The 14,673-nt window shown below is 44.1% G+C and overlaps 1 long non-coding RNA gene across 1 annotated transcript; it reads right to left on the bottom strand.

Annotated features, from left to right (window-relative positions):
• Nucleotides 1-711: 711 nt before the first annotated feature.
• On the bottom strand, nt 712-13,619 carry LOC144798576 (uncharacterized). Its single transcript, XR_013603567.1, has 3 exons — nt 13,514-13,619; nt 4,379-4,488; nt 712-1,219 (listed from the first exon to the last, which is right to left on the bottom strand). It is a non-coding gene; the product is annotated as an uncharacterized LOC144798576 (long non-coding RNA).
• Nucleotides 13,620-14,673: the final 1,054 nt, after the last annotated feature.

The following is a 14,673-nucleotide window of genomic DNA, read 5'->3' as shown; positions in this document are numbered from 1 at the left end:
GACTCCTCTGACAATCCAGATTCAGGTGTAAACAGAAGTGCCTAAATCGGGATTACAATTTGTGCGGTACCACCACTTTATTTCCTCATTGCATGGCAAAATACTGCACATTACGATTTCTGCAACCTGGAATGGATGAAAACACTATTTCCTCATGAGAGAAGGAAATTAGAATGGAGAAAAAAATACCCACTCAGTGGTATCTGTATTCAACCAATGTGCAATAACCTCTCAAAATGGCCGCCATCTCAGAACGAGGCCCAAAACCTCTGCCATTCAGACCGCTTCACTTAAGATCTGAGCCTTCATCCTTCTTGCCTTTATTCCCCTGAAGTCTCATAAGTGGGCCAGGAATAATAGATTCAAAAGAGCTTTTAAAAAAAATCCACAAGACAACCCCATCTCTTTCTATCAAACAGGGCCCCACAAGATTAAAGATCCCAAATCAGTCTACCTCCTGTAAACCACCTCTTCTTAAAGAGCAGGGCCCACTGTGTATAGCACAGCAATACTCCTTCGCGCCCACTCCTGCCGGGACTGGATCCAGGAAGGTGGGAAGGCTTGGTAAACACATCTTGACAGACACGAAGCGGCTACAGACAAGCAGGAAAACATTAAGACATAAAGCAGGTGCTAAGGGAAGGATCCAGATGCCCTGAATTACAGAATTGAATTAAACAAGGGGGAAAACACAGTAATATGTCTCAAAATAAAGACTGCAGAAACCAGGACAAATCAACAAATATATCAGTGACAGGATTTATTGCAAGTGTGGTTTTCTTCAATGTTTTATATAAATATATACATACACACACACACACACACATTTATATACACATATTAAGTATCATGAGGTGCATTACAACACCCACAGAAGAGTTTAATATGATTGCAAAGGGTTCCACGTTTTAACGCCTTTCTTTCTGCTGTAGAAACCATAACATCCCTCTATACTCAGCTGCCCATCCACATCATTTTTTTCTGCTCCAGGAACGTCATCCTCTCCTTTTTGAGCAGCCTATCAGCACCATTTCTTCCTGTGTCTCCCCAGTGCGACCTCTCTTGTCCAATGCCTCTCTTATCCAATGGGAACGCAAACATGGTCCTACAATTTTCAGTTCGCTTATCCAATGGCCATAGGTCAGTTCCTGTTCGTAGTGGTGGAGAGGAGCTCCTTCCGGTGCCTGGAAACCTCCTCAATGTTCTCCATCCAGGAGCACTGCACAGGAAGAGAGAGAAGTGAGTGAGCAACAGCTCCCGGATGCCAACAGTCAATATCTTAAAGCGCCATCTAGGTAACCCATATGTATCCAAAATCTCCTAAATCCAAACGAGCAGCCCAGGTCATATTACATATTTTTCTGAGATGGGCCTATATTTTCTGAACTGCAACTCACCACTTAGCACTGGTGGGACAAGGATGAGCACGGCTATATGCCATTACGTTTCCAAACGCAGAGATTTAGTTAACATTTAAATTCTTAGCATGAAAAATGTATACTGCTGGCCGTTGGTACTGTATTGAGCTGTGTGTCCGGAATTCATTCCCAATATACAGGAGGTGGGAGGTTGTACCCCGGTACTCCTGTCAATGGGGACACATGTGTTTGGCTATCATTTTACTATATGGAAAGGGAGGCATGACTGACAGATCATTAATAAAAGGGTTGAGGATGGGAGGGACAGGGTGGGGGACCCAGTGTCATCCCAAAGAAGAGGTTTGAGTTCGCCGATGGAAAACACAGCTCTGTCTCAATAGGTTGTCGAAAAGGATGGGGGGGGAATATGGTGCAATTTCCTGTGACCTGAGTGTATACTGTGTAACTGCCTCGCTTACTAAATTGGCTGTACGATGAGCAAACTTTAATAAAAAGATGTTTGAAAAATGTAATTCTTATAAAATTCAGCGGATAACCAGGCTGTCTATCCATCACAGATTAGGCCAAGTATTCTCGTCTGGTCTCTCAATTCTAGACTGACCCTTTCCTTCCATTCCACAGATTCTGCAAATCCTTCTTGCGTTCTCCCCATTCCACCAAACCTTCTTACCCGTTCTTCTCGCTGTCTCTCAATTCCACATACACTGCCTATTCGTCTCACCCTTTCTATCTATTTCAGACTCTGCCTATCCTTCCTACCCCATCTTTCCAATTTACACTCCCTAAACTTCTCGGTCTTTGGATTCCTCAGACTCGGCCAACCCTTCTTATGGTCTCTCCATTCCACAAACTATTCCTATCCTTCTGGCCATCTCTCGTTATTCAGATTCTTATCTTTATTTCCTTCACCAGTCAGTCTTCCCTCAATGCCTTACCACTTCATTCTCCATCCAGCTTATCCTGCTTACCTTGTCCTCCATAAACAAGAGATTCTGCTGATCTTTCTCACCGTGTCCATCCAATCATCTGGCTAGGCCTATCACTGTCACTTAGTTGCTTCTTTCACCACTTTGCACAACCTTTTCACCTGGTCACTCTTTTCGTCCCAGAATCTGCTGATCCTTTTCACATTGCATCTCCCTTCAACACAGGCTTGAATACCCCACTGTCTTTAATTTTCCTATATGCTTATGTCTCACATCACCTGCTTCTATGTTCTCTAGTACTACTTTTCAACATGATTTACCTTTCATCACAGGTTCTCTTGCGCTTCTTTCCTTATACCTGTACTCGTTAAAAGGTTCACAGGCTGTTTCATGTCTCCTTGGTCCTATTTCCTCCCTTTGTCCCTCTATGAGTCAAAAACTTTCCATGTTCGTCCGGGTCTCAGTCTCACCACAACTCATAAGTATATCCTTAACCCACCTTTGTTAGTGTCTGGACCCACCTCTGCCCGTCTCCTTCGCTCTCCATATCACAGGCTCAGTCCTACCTCTTCTCGGATGTTCAATCCTCACTTTGCCCCTCCATGCATCACAAGCTCATTCTTAATTCTCAATTTGTCGCTCTACTCATCGCAAACTCATTTTCGCAGCTCCTCAGTTTGTTACCTTACTCACCACAGGCTCAGTCTCTATACTACCCGTGTACTCGTTTCAGATTATATCTCCTTCTAAGACTATCCTTTAGTTTTTAAGAGGATCTTGGCCTTTCCTAAACTCATTTTAATACAAAAGATCTTTAATCTCAGTTTTGCCCTCAATAAATACTTAAAACAAATAAAAAATACCTGGCAAAATGCAATCATGCTGAACTAGAATACTGACATAGTTTGAGAAACTGCCATTCAGTCATCATCTGCCCATCAATTTGTTAGCCCCAAGTACATAATAAAGGCTTGGAAGAAACTAATTGGTCAGAACAAAGAAGCCCCAGATCCCACCCCTCGACACAAATCACTCCAGTATAAGAGACCTTACTCAAGGTCTCAGAAGAAGGGATTAAGAGAAAGTCTCCCAGCTGGAACCGATTAAGCAGTTAAGCTTACCTCACTCCCATGAGGAGCTGTGGATCAGGCAAGGTTGGGGGCTAATCTACAAACATTAATTTGAAATAGGGAGGTTAATCCAGTTAGTAATTAATAATGTGTCAGTCATAACAAATTATGAACCATCTACAACACATTCTATGAGAAATAAGGGATCTGAGAAGTACTTGTCAAATCAGTTTAGTACATTTGTATTGTTGTACTTTCGCTTTATTGGAGAGCTTGTGGTCATGAACAGGTAGTTATGTTCAAGAGTTGGTGCTGAACCTTCAATTTCACTAAAGGGCTAGCGATCAAAGTTCAAAGAATGCTGGTATACGCACTCCAAACTCAGGGAAGTTAGCTCCATTACTGGTGGGTAAAGCTCACCTAGCTTTACTCCAAGAAATATGGTTAGGCCTCAAATTGCTCTGCTCCAAGGTCAGTAGTCAGAGCTCACATAGAAGAGTGAAGATACATCAGATACCATTGCTAAATAAATAACTTTTAAAGCTCAGTGATGTGGTCACAAGTCAGAAAGCTTTGCTCCAAGAAAAGTGGACATGGTTTAGAAGGCTTTGCTCCAAGGAGAGCAGTCAGAGGTAAGGCAGCACTGCTCCAGGAACAGGAGTCAAATCTCAGACAGCACTTCTCCGAGCCAAGAATGGGGAAACCTCCGAATTCTTTGCTACAAGTGGTAGGAACTCAAAAGAGTTTGTGCAATGGCTAAAGTTCAGTACCTACAAAGCTTTGCTCCAGGGCTAGAGGTGAGCTCTCGGAAATCCTTTTGGGCATTTTTTTCTGCAATGCTAGGTAGTGTAAGAAAGTACTGATAAGGGGAAACCTGTGTCATCCAGTCTTGATCACAACAAGGAATGCCAATGGACCTAGCTAACTGCCCACACTACAATGGCTCACAGCTGTTCTAACATCAAAGCAGGGGATTCTCCAGGTATTAAATAATACTACTGACCAGAAGTTTGGTGACGCGGAGAACAGTTGACTGGTACTCTGTCACTGCCTCAATGTTTTCACTGAGCCGAGCTAGCTCTGCCACCAGATCCTGCACAGCGCCTTCGAAGTCTGGAAGAAAACAAGAGAAGCACTGAACATACCAGCTCGGACGGGTCTTACCACTTGCTCCAACTCCAGATGTCACTGCTTACATCATTCCCAGCCCTGGTTTTGAGCTCACCCGGCCCTGAAATCACAGTATCCAGAGACCCCAGTACACCCCTAGCCAAGGAGTCACACCCTATCCCATATCTAGTTCAATCTCTCAACCCAGCCCCAAATTTGTATTTATGTGCAACACTCCAAATTGCCTCCAATCGGACGCCACCTCACATCCAGCTTCACTGGTCACCCCTACCACCAGTCATTGCTCATCGCCTTACCAAGACTGGTGCACCACTAACATTAACGGGATCCACATCAACCCAAGCCTTGGTATTTCACTCACCCCCCACCCCCCCGCCAAAATCACACAATAAGCCATCGACCAGCATGACAGCGCACCCAAAGCTTTGAGGGGAGGATTCATCCTCAGCCGTAAATGTATACTTGCTCTCAGCCTCGCTCATCTCCTTTATGGCGCTCATCAATATACTTGGTCCCACAGCTTACGTGAGCTCCACCATTACTGCTCCAAACAGGCAATCGTAAGCCACAGCATCACTTAAGAAGCCCATGCAGTGAAGCATCAGTCCTTTGCGTACCTGAATCTGGTTCGAATGTCTAAAGGGTGCCAGTTACTGCCAGCCTACTGAGAGCCTGAACAGAGTTCTACCTTGCATTATATTAATCATGTTCTGTGATGGAGCATTCAAGCTTTAAAAAGGTCAATTCAACACTCGATTCAGGAAGCGCAAGACCGGAACTGGTAATATTCACATTGGTATGGAAACCAAAGGTGGCCATTTCTCACCAAATCTTGTTTACTAGATAATGAAGAATTGCTATTGAAGTTTGCCTGAACCCTCGGTTTGTTAATATCTGGATCTCCAAATGACGCCCTATTTTCCAACCTCTTGAGCTGATTGCGCCCGCATGTCATTTCACGTTACCGCTTTTCCTGTGGTTGCAAGCTGGATAACTTGTTACGTTTGCTTCACTTGCTGTGTTTAGCCAGGTAGGGCTTAGGAAATCAACCAATCTCCATTAAACACAACGGTCGAGTAACTGAATAAAGCTTCTATGAGGTCTCCCTATAAACATTTTTCTTAAAAGTATGATTTAAAACAAAAACTTTTCAGAAAAGGAAAAAGGAGTCAAGGAAGCCAAACTGAAATGACTGACTGCATTTGTACAGCAGTCTTTTTACGGGTGAAACCAGACTTGTATCGCACTGCACCCAGCCTTACTAACCATTCAGATCAAATGTCTTAAAAGAGACCAACTCTTGCCCTGAAGGCAGAATGACTGTGAAAGCTTCAAAAAGAGGCTCCAACAGTGCTTTTTTTAAAGCAGGATTAAGAGGCCCATACAAGACATTTTTTTTAAGTATGTTTGCCTTTTGTTGGAAACTTACTGGTTTCACTCTACTCCAATGAGTTTTAAATTTTTTGTCTCACTATGTTAAGACTTTTACTAGAGGGGTTACTTGTTTTGTGCCGTTGTTCGTCTTGTTCTGTGCCGTTGTTCGTCTTGTTCTGCGCCTCGAAGCAGGGTTTACCGGCATTGCCATATACTAAACTAAACCACTGGCAGTTCACATGTGATCCCAAAATGGTACTTGCAGTTACAGATTAGAGGCTGGAAAGGCATGTGGTTAGTGAGGCCACAAATGTCAGTCACATGCCAGGACTGCCACTAATATGCCTCCACGACAGAGGGAACAGTGAGCCGCCTGTCAGAGGCACCCCTCAAAGGACAGCAGGACAGAGTAAATTACCTAACTAAGTTGAAGGGTTAATAATGTAGATCAGTTTTCTGCAACAGAGCAGTGCTTGGGAAGAGTCAGAGGTTATCACCACACTGTCCCAAGCCATCAGACCTTCCAGAATGAAGCTAGGGAGGGAAGTCTATTGTGTAATAGAATTACAATTAATATTATCGGCCCAAAAAGACATACAAAGATACTCTGTGCCATGTTTGTATTGTTTTGCCTGCATGTTCTGCAAGGGTTACAGTTTCAAGTATACATTGGTACAGATGATATACCTGGTGTTCAGTATGTGTACAGCAGGCAATAGTCCCTTATGTACCTTGAAAATTGAATAAAATATATATATTTTAAATTAAAATAAGATGTCATACAAGTTCTGCTAAAGTGCACGCAAGTTAGAAAAGCCCCAGAACAACAAACTTGGTCTTTGCGGGCTTCTTGTACCACTAATGTGGTTACTCCTCAGAACACGTTTACCCAAGGCATACTTGGAAGAGGCCTCAATAGTATATTCTCATTGGCAAAATACACTCTCCAACTTTCATTAAGAGAAGCAAAAAGGCATACTCTTTACTCTTAAGAGGTAACCTGGAAAGACAGGCTAAAAACAGAGATACTTATATATAACTTTAGGTTTAGTAGTGGGTGGCCTACGTTTAGGATTGAATTCAATCTTAGTTCAAATTACAATATGAAAATAAAAATGAACATGCACTCTGTTTGCAAATATTAATATGAACAGGGTAAACATCAATGAATGCAGAATTAAGTAGATAGAGACAAAACTTATGTTTACCTTCCGCAGCAGAGAAATGAAGAAAACAAATTCTTGACTTGGAAGGTAGCAACTGTGAACTACATAACGATAGATTATTTGGAACACTGTATAAAATCATCACAGTGACACTCTTGAAATACTGTAGCATGTGTACTATTTCATGAGAATTAATGGACTATGTAGTTTCGGCATTCTACATAGGTGAACGAACTACATTGTGGGAATTCCCAAAGTAAAATGGGAATAACCACTGGAATACTCGTTTGATGGGAGAAGTGAAAACATCCTACATCCATAAAGGGGTAAATAAGATACTTGGAAATATTCAGCAAACAATGGCAAGAAAGCCCACTACATTGTGACATCAAGTTTTGTCGTTATAATAAATTACGAAAGAGCAAATGGAGGGAGATGGTAGGACAGGCGAAAAGCATTGCATGGCGAAGAAAGCAACGCAGGGCAGGGGAAGTACACATGCAGGCAAACAGAGCGCAGAGGGTCATGGTAGAAAAACACTAGTGGAAAAGAACACGGGCGAGAGGGAGAAGCACATCAGTGAGTGATAAGCCCATGAAATACACAAGAGAGAAACATGTAGCATAGGGGAAGGCATTTGGGCACACACATGCGGGAGAGGTGGAAAATACATCCACTCTCATGGAGTGTTTAACCAAAAAGAAAAAACGAGATCCCGAAAAGTGAGCAGTAGGATAGAAGCCAGCCGATCAGATATAGTAAAGAGGGTATGCTCTAGGGTGGGACAATCTGGGAAAAGGAAAGCCACTGAAGAAAAAGCAAGCAATAGGTAGTTTGCAACCAGACTGCTCATCTCTAAAATTAAGGCGGCCCTGATTTATGTAAGAAAACACAAAGCCTCTTTAGAACATGTTTTCTTCAGCTAACGTTTAAAACAGGGACACATCCGTTTCGTAAATTACTTAGTCCTTGGCAGAGCACGGTGACGTCATTACAGGGACCTTGATGTTATTGTGTGATCACTTGAGCAGCGCGCTTCAAGAGGAACTACGCATCAGCCGGGAGCGCACACCATTATGTTTCGAATTCTTACCGTGAACTTGTTTTTCGTGACTAGATAAAAAAACTTATTTAAAATCTGCTTACAACATAAAGACTGTTATATTGTTAATATGTGTACTGTCTGTACAGTGAAAAACAAGTTCAATAATTAATCACAAATATTCTGGTTAATGTGAAGCTTGTCAGGAAAACAAGCAAAAGGCGCAGTTTCATCTGGGGACATTAAACTCACGCAGAGCAGGGCAGAAGGCGTAAGTGTGTTTATTCAAAGCAAATGGACAAAGCTAGAACTACAACCATGTAGAGACTTTTCTGTATGATCCGCTAAAGTGCTTGTGGCCGTGCTAAATAATGTAAACCATTAAAGAATTTGCAGATACTGTGTGTGTGTGTGCATCTGTGTGTGTGTGCGCGCATCTGTGTGTGTGTGTGTGTGTGTGCATCTGTCCTATCTGACGCGCTCTTCAGCAAGGTCCAGTTGTGCTGAGTGAAAGAAGAGCCCCCCCATCCCCTTCCCCTCCATTAAGCAGCTCTGCACCTCCCTTTGTTGGCCTCGCTGCCAACCCCGGACCGCCCCTTCTGCAGTCTTTGCATCCATCCCTCGCTCTGGTGAGACGCGGAGTCCAGCAGTCCTTGCATCCGTCCCCCGCCCTGGTGAGAAGCGGAGTCCGGCGTCAGAGGTTCCAGGAGGCAGATTTCATTCTAGTATAACATTTGCGGTAGTCAGAATAAAATAAACACTGTTGCGGCCTCTCTTTCAACGTGTAGTTCTGATTAAGTCTTTTATGCTGGTGCGATGCTGTTTTCGGTCCATTGGAGCTCTGACACTACTTCCGGGCGGAGCCTCGGATGGAGCAGTTTTGTTCTAGAAAATTCTGCTCTTATCCTAGATTTGAACACTCGGAGTTTGGAATTAACTCTTTCTCCCAGCCTCGCAGACGGAAACATGAATGTGTGTGTGTGTGTGTGTGTCCCTGTGTGTTTGTGTCCATGTGTGTGGCATCTGTGTGTGTGTGCGCATATGTGTCTGCATCTGTGTGTGTGTGTGTGTGTGTGCGTATCTGTGTATGTGAGGGCATGCCTGTATGCGTTTGCCTGTGTATGTGAATGCATGCATGTGTGTGTGCGTGCCTGCGTGTGAGTGCATGTCCAGGGCAATGCAATCCTTCACTTCTGTCGACATTAACATAAAAATTTATTTTATGTTTGAATCACATTTGCCATTGTCAGAATGAAATGACTGCTGATGTGGTCAGGCCTTGCCTCAACATGGGGTTTTGATTAGGTAAATAACTTAGTCCTTTGCAGAGCACGGTGACGTCATTACAGGGACCTTGATGTTATTGTGTGATCACTTGAGCAGCGCGCTTCAGGAGGAACAAACGCATCACCCGGGAGCGCCCACCATTATGTTTCACATTCTTACAGTGAACTCGTTTTTTCGTGACTAGATTAACTTGTTGGGTGCTCATGACAAGATCAGCTCGTCATGAGGCACAGTGGTGCTGTGCTCATGACGAGCTGAGCTCGTCATGATCACCGCAGGACGTCCACGCGGCGATAATTCCCCTGCTGTGCTGAGCGTTCCATGAGCACAGCGCCGCCGAGCTCGTCATAAGAACAGCGGGCCGCACGCGGCCCCCCTCCCCCCAGCACCACGGGGGAATTAGCTCAGCAGCGAGGGGATTAAAAAAAAACATTTAAAATCTGCTTACAACTTAAATACTGTAATATTGGTAATAGGTGTACAGTCTGTACCCAATCCCCTCCCCGCTCCATTAAGCAGACCTGCACCTCCCTTTGTTGGCCTTGCTGCCAACCCCGGACTGCCCCTTCTGCAGTCTTTGCACCCGTCTCCCATCCTGGTGAGAAGAAGAGTCCGGCAGTCCTTGCACCCGTCCCCCACCCTGGAGAAAAGCAGAGTCCGCGTCAGAGGTTCCAGGAGGCAGATTTAATTCTAGTGTAACTTTTGCGGTAGTCAGAATAAAATAAACACTGTTGCGGCCTCTCTTTCAACGTGTAGTTCTGGTTAAATCTTTTCTGCTGGTGTGATGCTGTTTTCAGTCCATTGGAGCTCTGACACTACTTCCTGCCGGAGCCTCGTATGGAGCAGTTTTATTCTAGAAAATTCTGCTCTTGTCTTAGATTTGAACGCTCAGGGAGTTTGGAATTAACTCTTTCTCCCAGTCTCGCAGATGGATACATGAATGCGTGTGTGTCTGTGTGTTTGTGTCCATGTGTGTGGCATCTGTGTGTGTGCATGTGTGTGTCTGTGTGCATCTATGTGTGCACATATGTGTCTGCATCAGTTTGTGTGCGTTTTTGGAAAAGGGGGGTGGTGATGGACAGAATTTCTGAATGATGCAGAATACTCTTACCAAGTCAAGAGATCATGGTTTTAATCCATCACCGTTTTTTAGCTCACTGCACCATCCCAGCTCAGAACCTGGCTATATGCAAATTAGTCTGTTCCTGTCCCAGTGCATGATGGGAACAGGGCAAACCAAACTACCAAGCCAATTCTTATACTGGGAAGGAAACAAGCTTCCGGGGACCGGTTTCTGGCATCACAGCCTTCTTCGGCCCGGCTTGCTTGAATCCTGATGGTGCAATGACCAAGGGACTCACGTCTGAGTATACCCTCCCACACGTAGTGTGGATAAAACCGATTTTGGAAAAGGGGGGTGGTGATGGACAGAATTTCTGAATGATGCAGAATACTCTTACCAAGTCAAGAGATCATGGTTTTAATCCATCACCGTTTTTTAGCTCACTGCACCATCCCAGCTCAGAACCTGGCTATATGCAAATTAGTCTGTTCCTGTCCCAGTGCATGATGGGAACAGGGCAAACCAAACTACCAAGCCAATTCTTATACTGGGAAGGAAACAAGCTTCCGGGGACCGGTTTCTGGCATCACAGCCTTCTTCGGCCCGGCTTGCTTGAATCCTGATGGTGCAATGACCAAGGGACTCACGTCTGAGTATACCCTCCCACACATAGTGTGGATATAACCGATTTTGGAAAAGGGGGGTGGTGATGGACAGAATTTCTGAATGATGCAGAATACTCTTACCAAGTCAAGAGATCATGGTTTTAATCCATCACCGTTTTTTAGCTCACTGCACCATCCCAGCTCAGAACCTGGCTATATGCAAATTAGTCTGTTCCTGTCCCAGTGCATGATGGGAACAGGGCAAACCAAACTACCAAGCCAATTCGTATACTGGGAAGGAAACAAGCTTCCGGAAGGTTCTGAGCTGGGATGGTGCATTGAGCTAAAAAACGGTGATGGATTAAAACCATGATCTCTTGACTTGGTAAGAGTATTCTGCATCATTCAGAAACTCTGTCCATCACCACCCCCCTTTTCCAAAATCGGTTTATCCACACTATGTGTGGGAGGGTATGCTCAGACGTGAGTCCCTTGCTCATTGCACCATCAGGATTCAAGCAAGCCGGGCCGAAGAAGGCTGTGATGCCAGAAACCGGTCCCCGGAAGCTTGTTTCCTTACCAGTATAAGAATTGGCTTGGTAGTTTGGTTTGCCCTGTTCCCATCATGCACTGGGACAGGAACAGACTAATTTGCATATAGCCAGGTTCTGAGCTGGGATGGTGCATTGAGCTAAAAAACGGTGATGGATTAAAACCATGATCTCTTGACTTGGTAAGAGTATTCTGCATCATTCAGAAACTCTGTCCATCACCACCCCCCTTTTCCAAAATCGGTTTATCCACACTATGTGTGGGAGGGTATGCTCAGACGTGAGTCCCTTGCTCATTGCACCATCAGGATTCAAGCAAGCCGGGCCGAAGAAGGCTGTGATGCCAGAAACCGGTCCCCGGAAGCTTGTTTCCTTACCAGTATAAGAATTGGCTTGGTAGTTTGGTTTGCCCTGTTCCCATCATGCACTGGGACAGGAACAGACTAATTTGCATATAGCCAGGTTCTGAGCTGGGATGGTGCATTGAGCTAAAAAACGGTGATGGAGTAAAACCATGATCTCTTGACTTGGTAAGAGTATTCTGCATCATTCAGAAACTCTGTCCATCACCACCCCCCTTTTCCAAAATCAGTGTGTGTGCGTGCCATTGCAATTGTGTGCATCTGTTTAAGTGTGGATGACTGTGTGCGTTTGCCTGTGTATGTGAATGTAACTGTGTGTGTGTGCGAGTCCAGGGCAATGCAATCCTTCACTTCTCTCAACATTGACATAAAAATGAAATTTATGTTTGAATCACATTTGCCGCTGTCAGAATGAAATGACTGATGATGTAGTCAGGCCTTGCCTCAACATGGGGTTCTGATTAGGTGTTTGCCACCAACCTTAACTGTGTTGTCAGTCAGGCGAAGCTCAGTGTTGGGGTTTCTGCGAGGGGCGAGGTCTGACATTTTTGTTATTTTGAAGCAGGTTCCTCTGGTCAGAAATGTGAACTCACGTGTTTTGAGTTAACTCTTGTTCCCGACCTCCTAGACGGAAACGCACGCCTAGGTGTCCTTAGGGCAGGGCCTGAGCTGGGGCGGCGTTGAATATGTGCGGTGTTATCGAGGAGTCTTACCTACTCATGTAAAATGAGTAAAGCAGGGTGCAGTAGTGTTGGCGTGCATAGAGAGTGCAGAACGAATAGAAGAACTTTCATTTAGACGTTTTAGGTAATTCACTGAAATATTCGTTTGTCTAACCACAAAATCTCCCGAGCTGCAGGTTGATAGCTGTTTTCAATGACCTCTTGACCTCTCTGTGGATGTTAGAGGGAGAGAAGAGAAAGAAAGAGAGCACTTTACATAAGTACTACTTCCATTCTAGAAATCTGCCCGGTGGGTGATAATGTGCTGCATGGCTAAACACTTATAAGGTCCCAAAGGCGAGACCTATTGGCTATGCCAATGCTTGTTTGTAGCAATCTGTGTAATGCAAGTTTAAAATAATGACTTACATATTCGCAGTGCTATCTGTCACAGGCTGTGACCTCATAGATCTAAAAATAAACAAGTCAATATTCTCCACTACACCAACCAAAATTTAATTATGTGGCTCTTTGGCTCCTCACAGACCTCTACAGTGCATTAATAGAGGTTTCATAACGTACTATAGTGATTGCCCCACTAACAACGTTATAAATGTATTTTACAGTTACAACAGACATCTTAGTGTAATCAGTAACCCACTGCGTAGATGACGAGAAGCCAAGAGCACCCATAGCCAACTAGCCATCCGCCACCCCAGGGTCCTGAAACGTCATTCGATCTAGAGCTTCAAAGGGGAAAGTCTAGAGATAAGTATGTATGCTCATGCCTGCTGGATCAAAACATTTCACGATAACAAAAAAGAAATCTAACAGCTTGGGAAAACGGTAGAAGTTAAAAGAGATGTATACGCCTTGCAAACCTATAATAGCTCACCTTGCACCGCTCCTGCCCCCTCCTCCATCTCGGTGCCTGGCTGTACCGCTTCTAAATTCCCGCCGTTGCCACCGACACAGAAAAGGGACAAACTCTGGCTTTTGGAAACCTGCTGGAAAACGGCACGACTCCAACAGGACACTAGAGGGAATAGAAATAGCGAGCCGGGGGCAGACTAAAGTAAACAAAAAAATATGAATGGTTTTAGAAAACACCTTATGGTCTAGTCGTGCTAATAAGAATAATTTGAGGACAGGTCTGTCATTTTAGGAAACCGACGCCCTCTTCCGCATAACGGGGGGCGCCATCTTGGACTGAAGTACTATTAGGAGGTGGACATTTTCAAAAATATTTCTCTGCGTAGAATCTAAAATGGTTCGATTTAGTGTGATATTTAACTTGCACACGAGGCAACCCTGACTCAGTGATCCTACCTGCCAATATTTTAAAACTGGAAAGTGAGAAATTAAAAAAAACACTCGGAAAATGCATGCCCCCTTTTATCTATTTTGAAGCAGAGGCAATTTTAGTGTGAGAGGCAGTTAAAATAAAGGTATTTTTTTTCTTTGAAAATCCAGAGTCTTCCACATAATTCAGGTCTGTTTTTTCAAGTCTGCATTTATTGATTATGTTAATATTACCTGTGGCGTGACCCTTGGGGTCATGTACCCAATTGGTAAACTTTGCATAACAAATGCTTTCAATCTGTCATCAAGTTCAAGGGTCTATGAGCAAACGCTGTCCTTGAAAATGTTTGACTACAGCCAAGGTCAGCCTCTCCTTCATGATGTATAGAGTATTTACATTGTACCGTATACATTGCAGTGGGTATGTTCAACCTCATTCCCTCCTTTGCTATTCTGATTACACCCTACACCATGCACATTGTGATAACTACACACAAAATAGCATCAGTGCGGAGGGATATGCGGATACTGGGCTCAGTGATAATGACACAAACACGATAAACATGTAGTAGACATAAGGTCTGATAAGTGTACCGAAAGCCCCACTGTGTTTTGTTTTTAGCTATACCAACAGCGACTCACAATTAAAGACCTTAGTAGTAGACCCTTTGGTAATTTTACCCTATACTCCAAAATAAAAACAGTTCCATCTCAACTACACCTCTACTTCCTCCCTGCACAGCGCCACAATGT

Source organism: Lissotriton helveticus, chromosome 12, assembly GCF_964261635.1.
Source record: "Lissotriton helveticus chromosome 12, aLisHel1.1, whole genome shotgun sequence".
NCBI lineage: Eukaryota > Metazoa > Chordata > Amphibia > Caudata > Salamandridae > Lissotriton > Lissotriton helveticus.
Note: the sequence above shows the minus strand (reverse complement) of the source record. Positions and strands in the feature narration are given on the sequence as shown.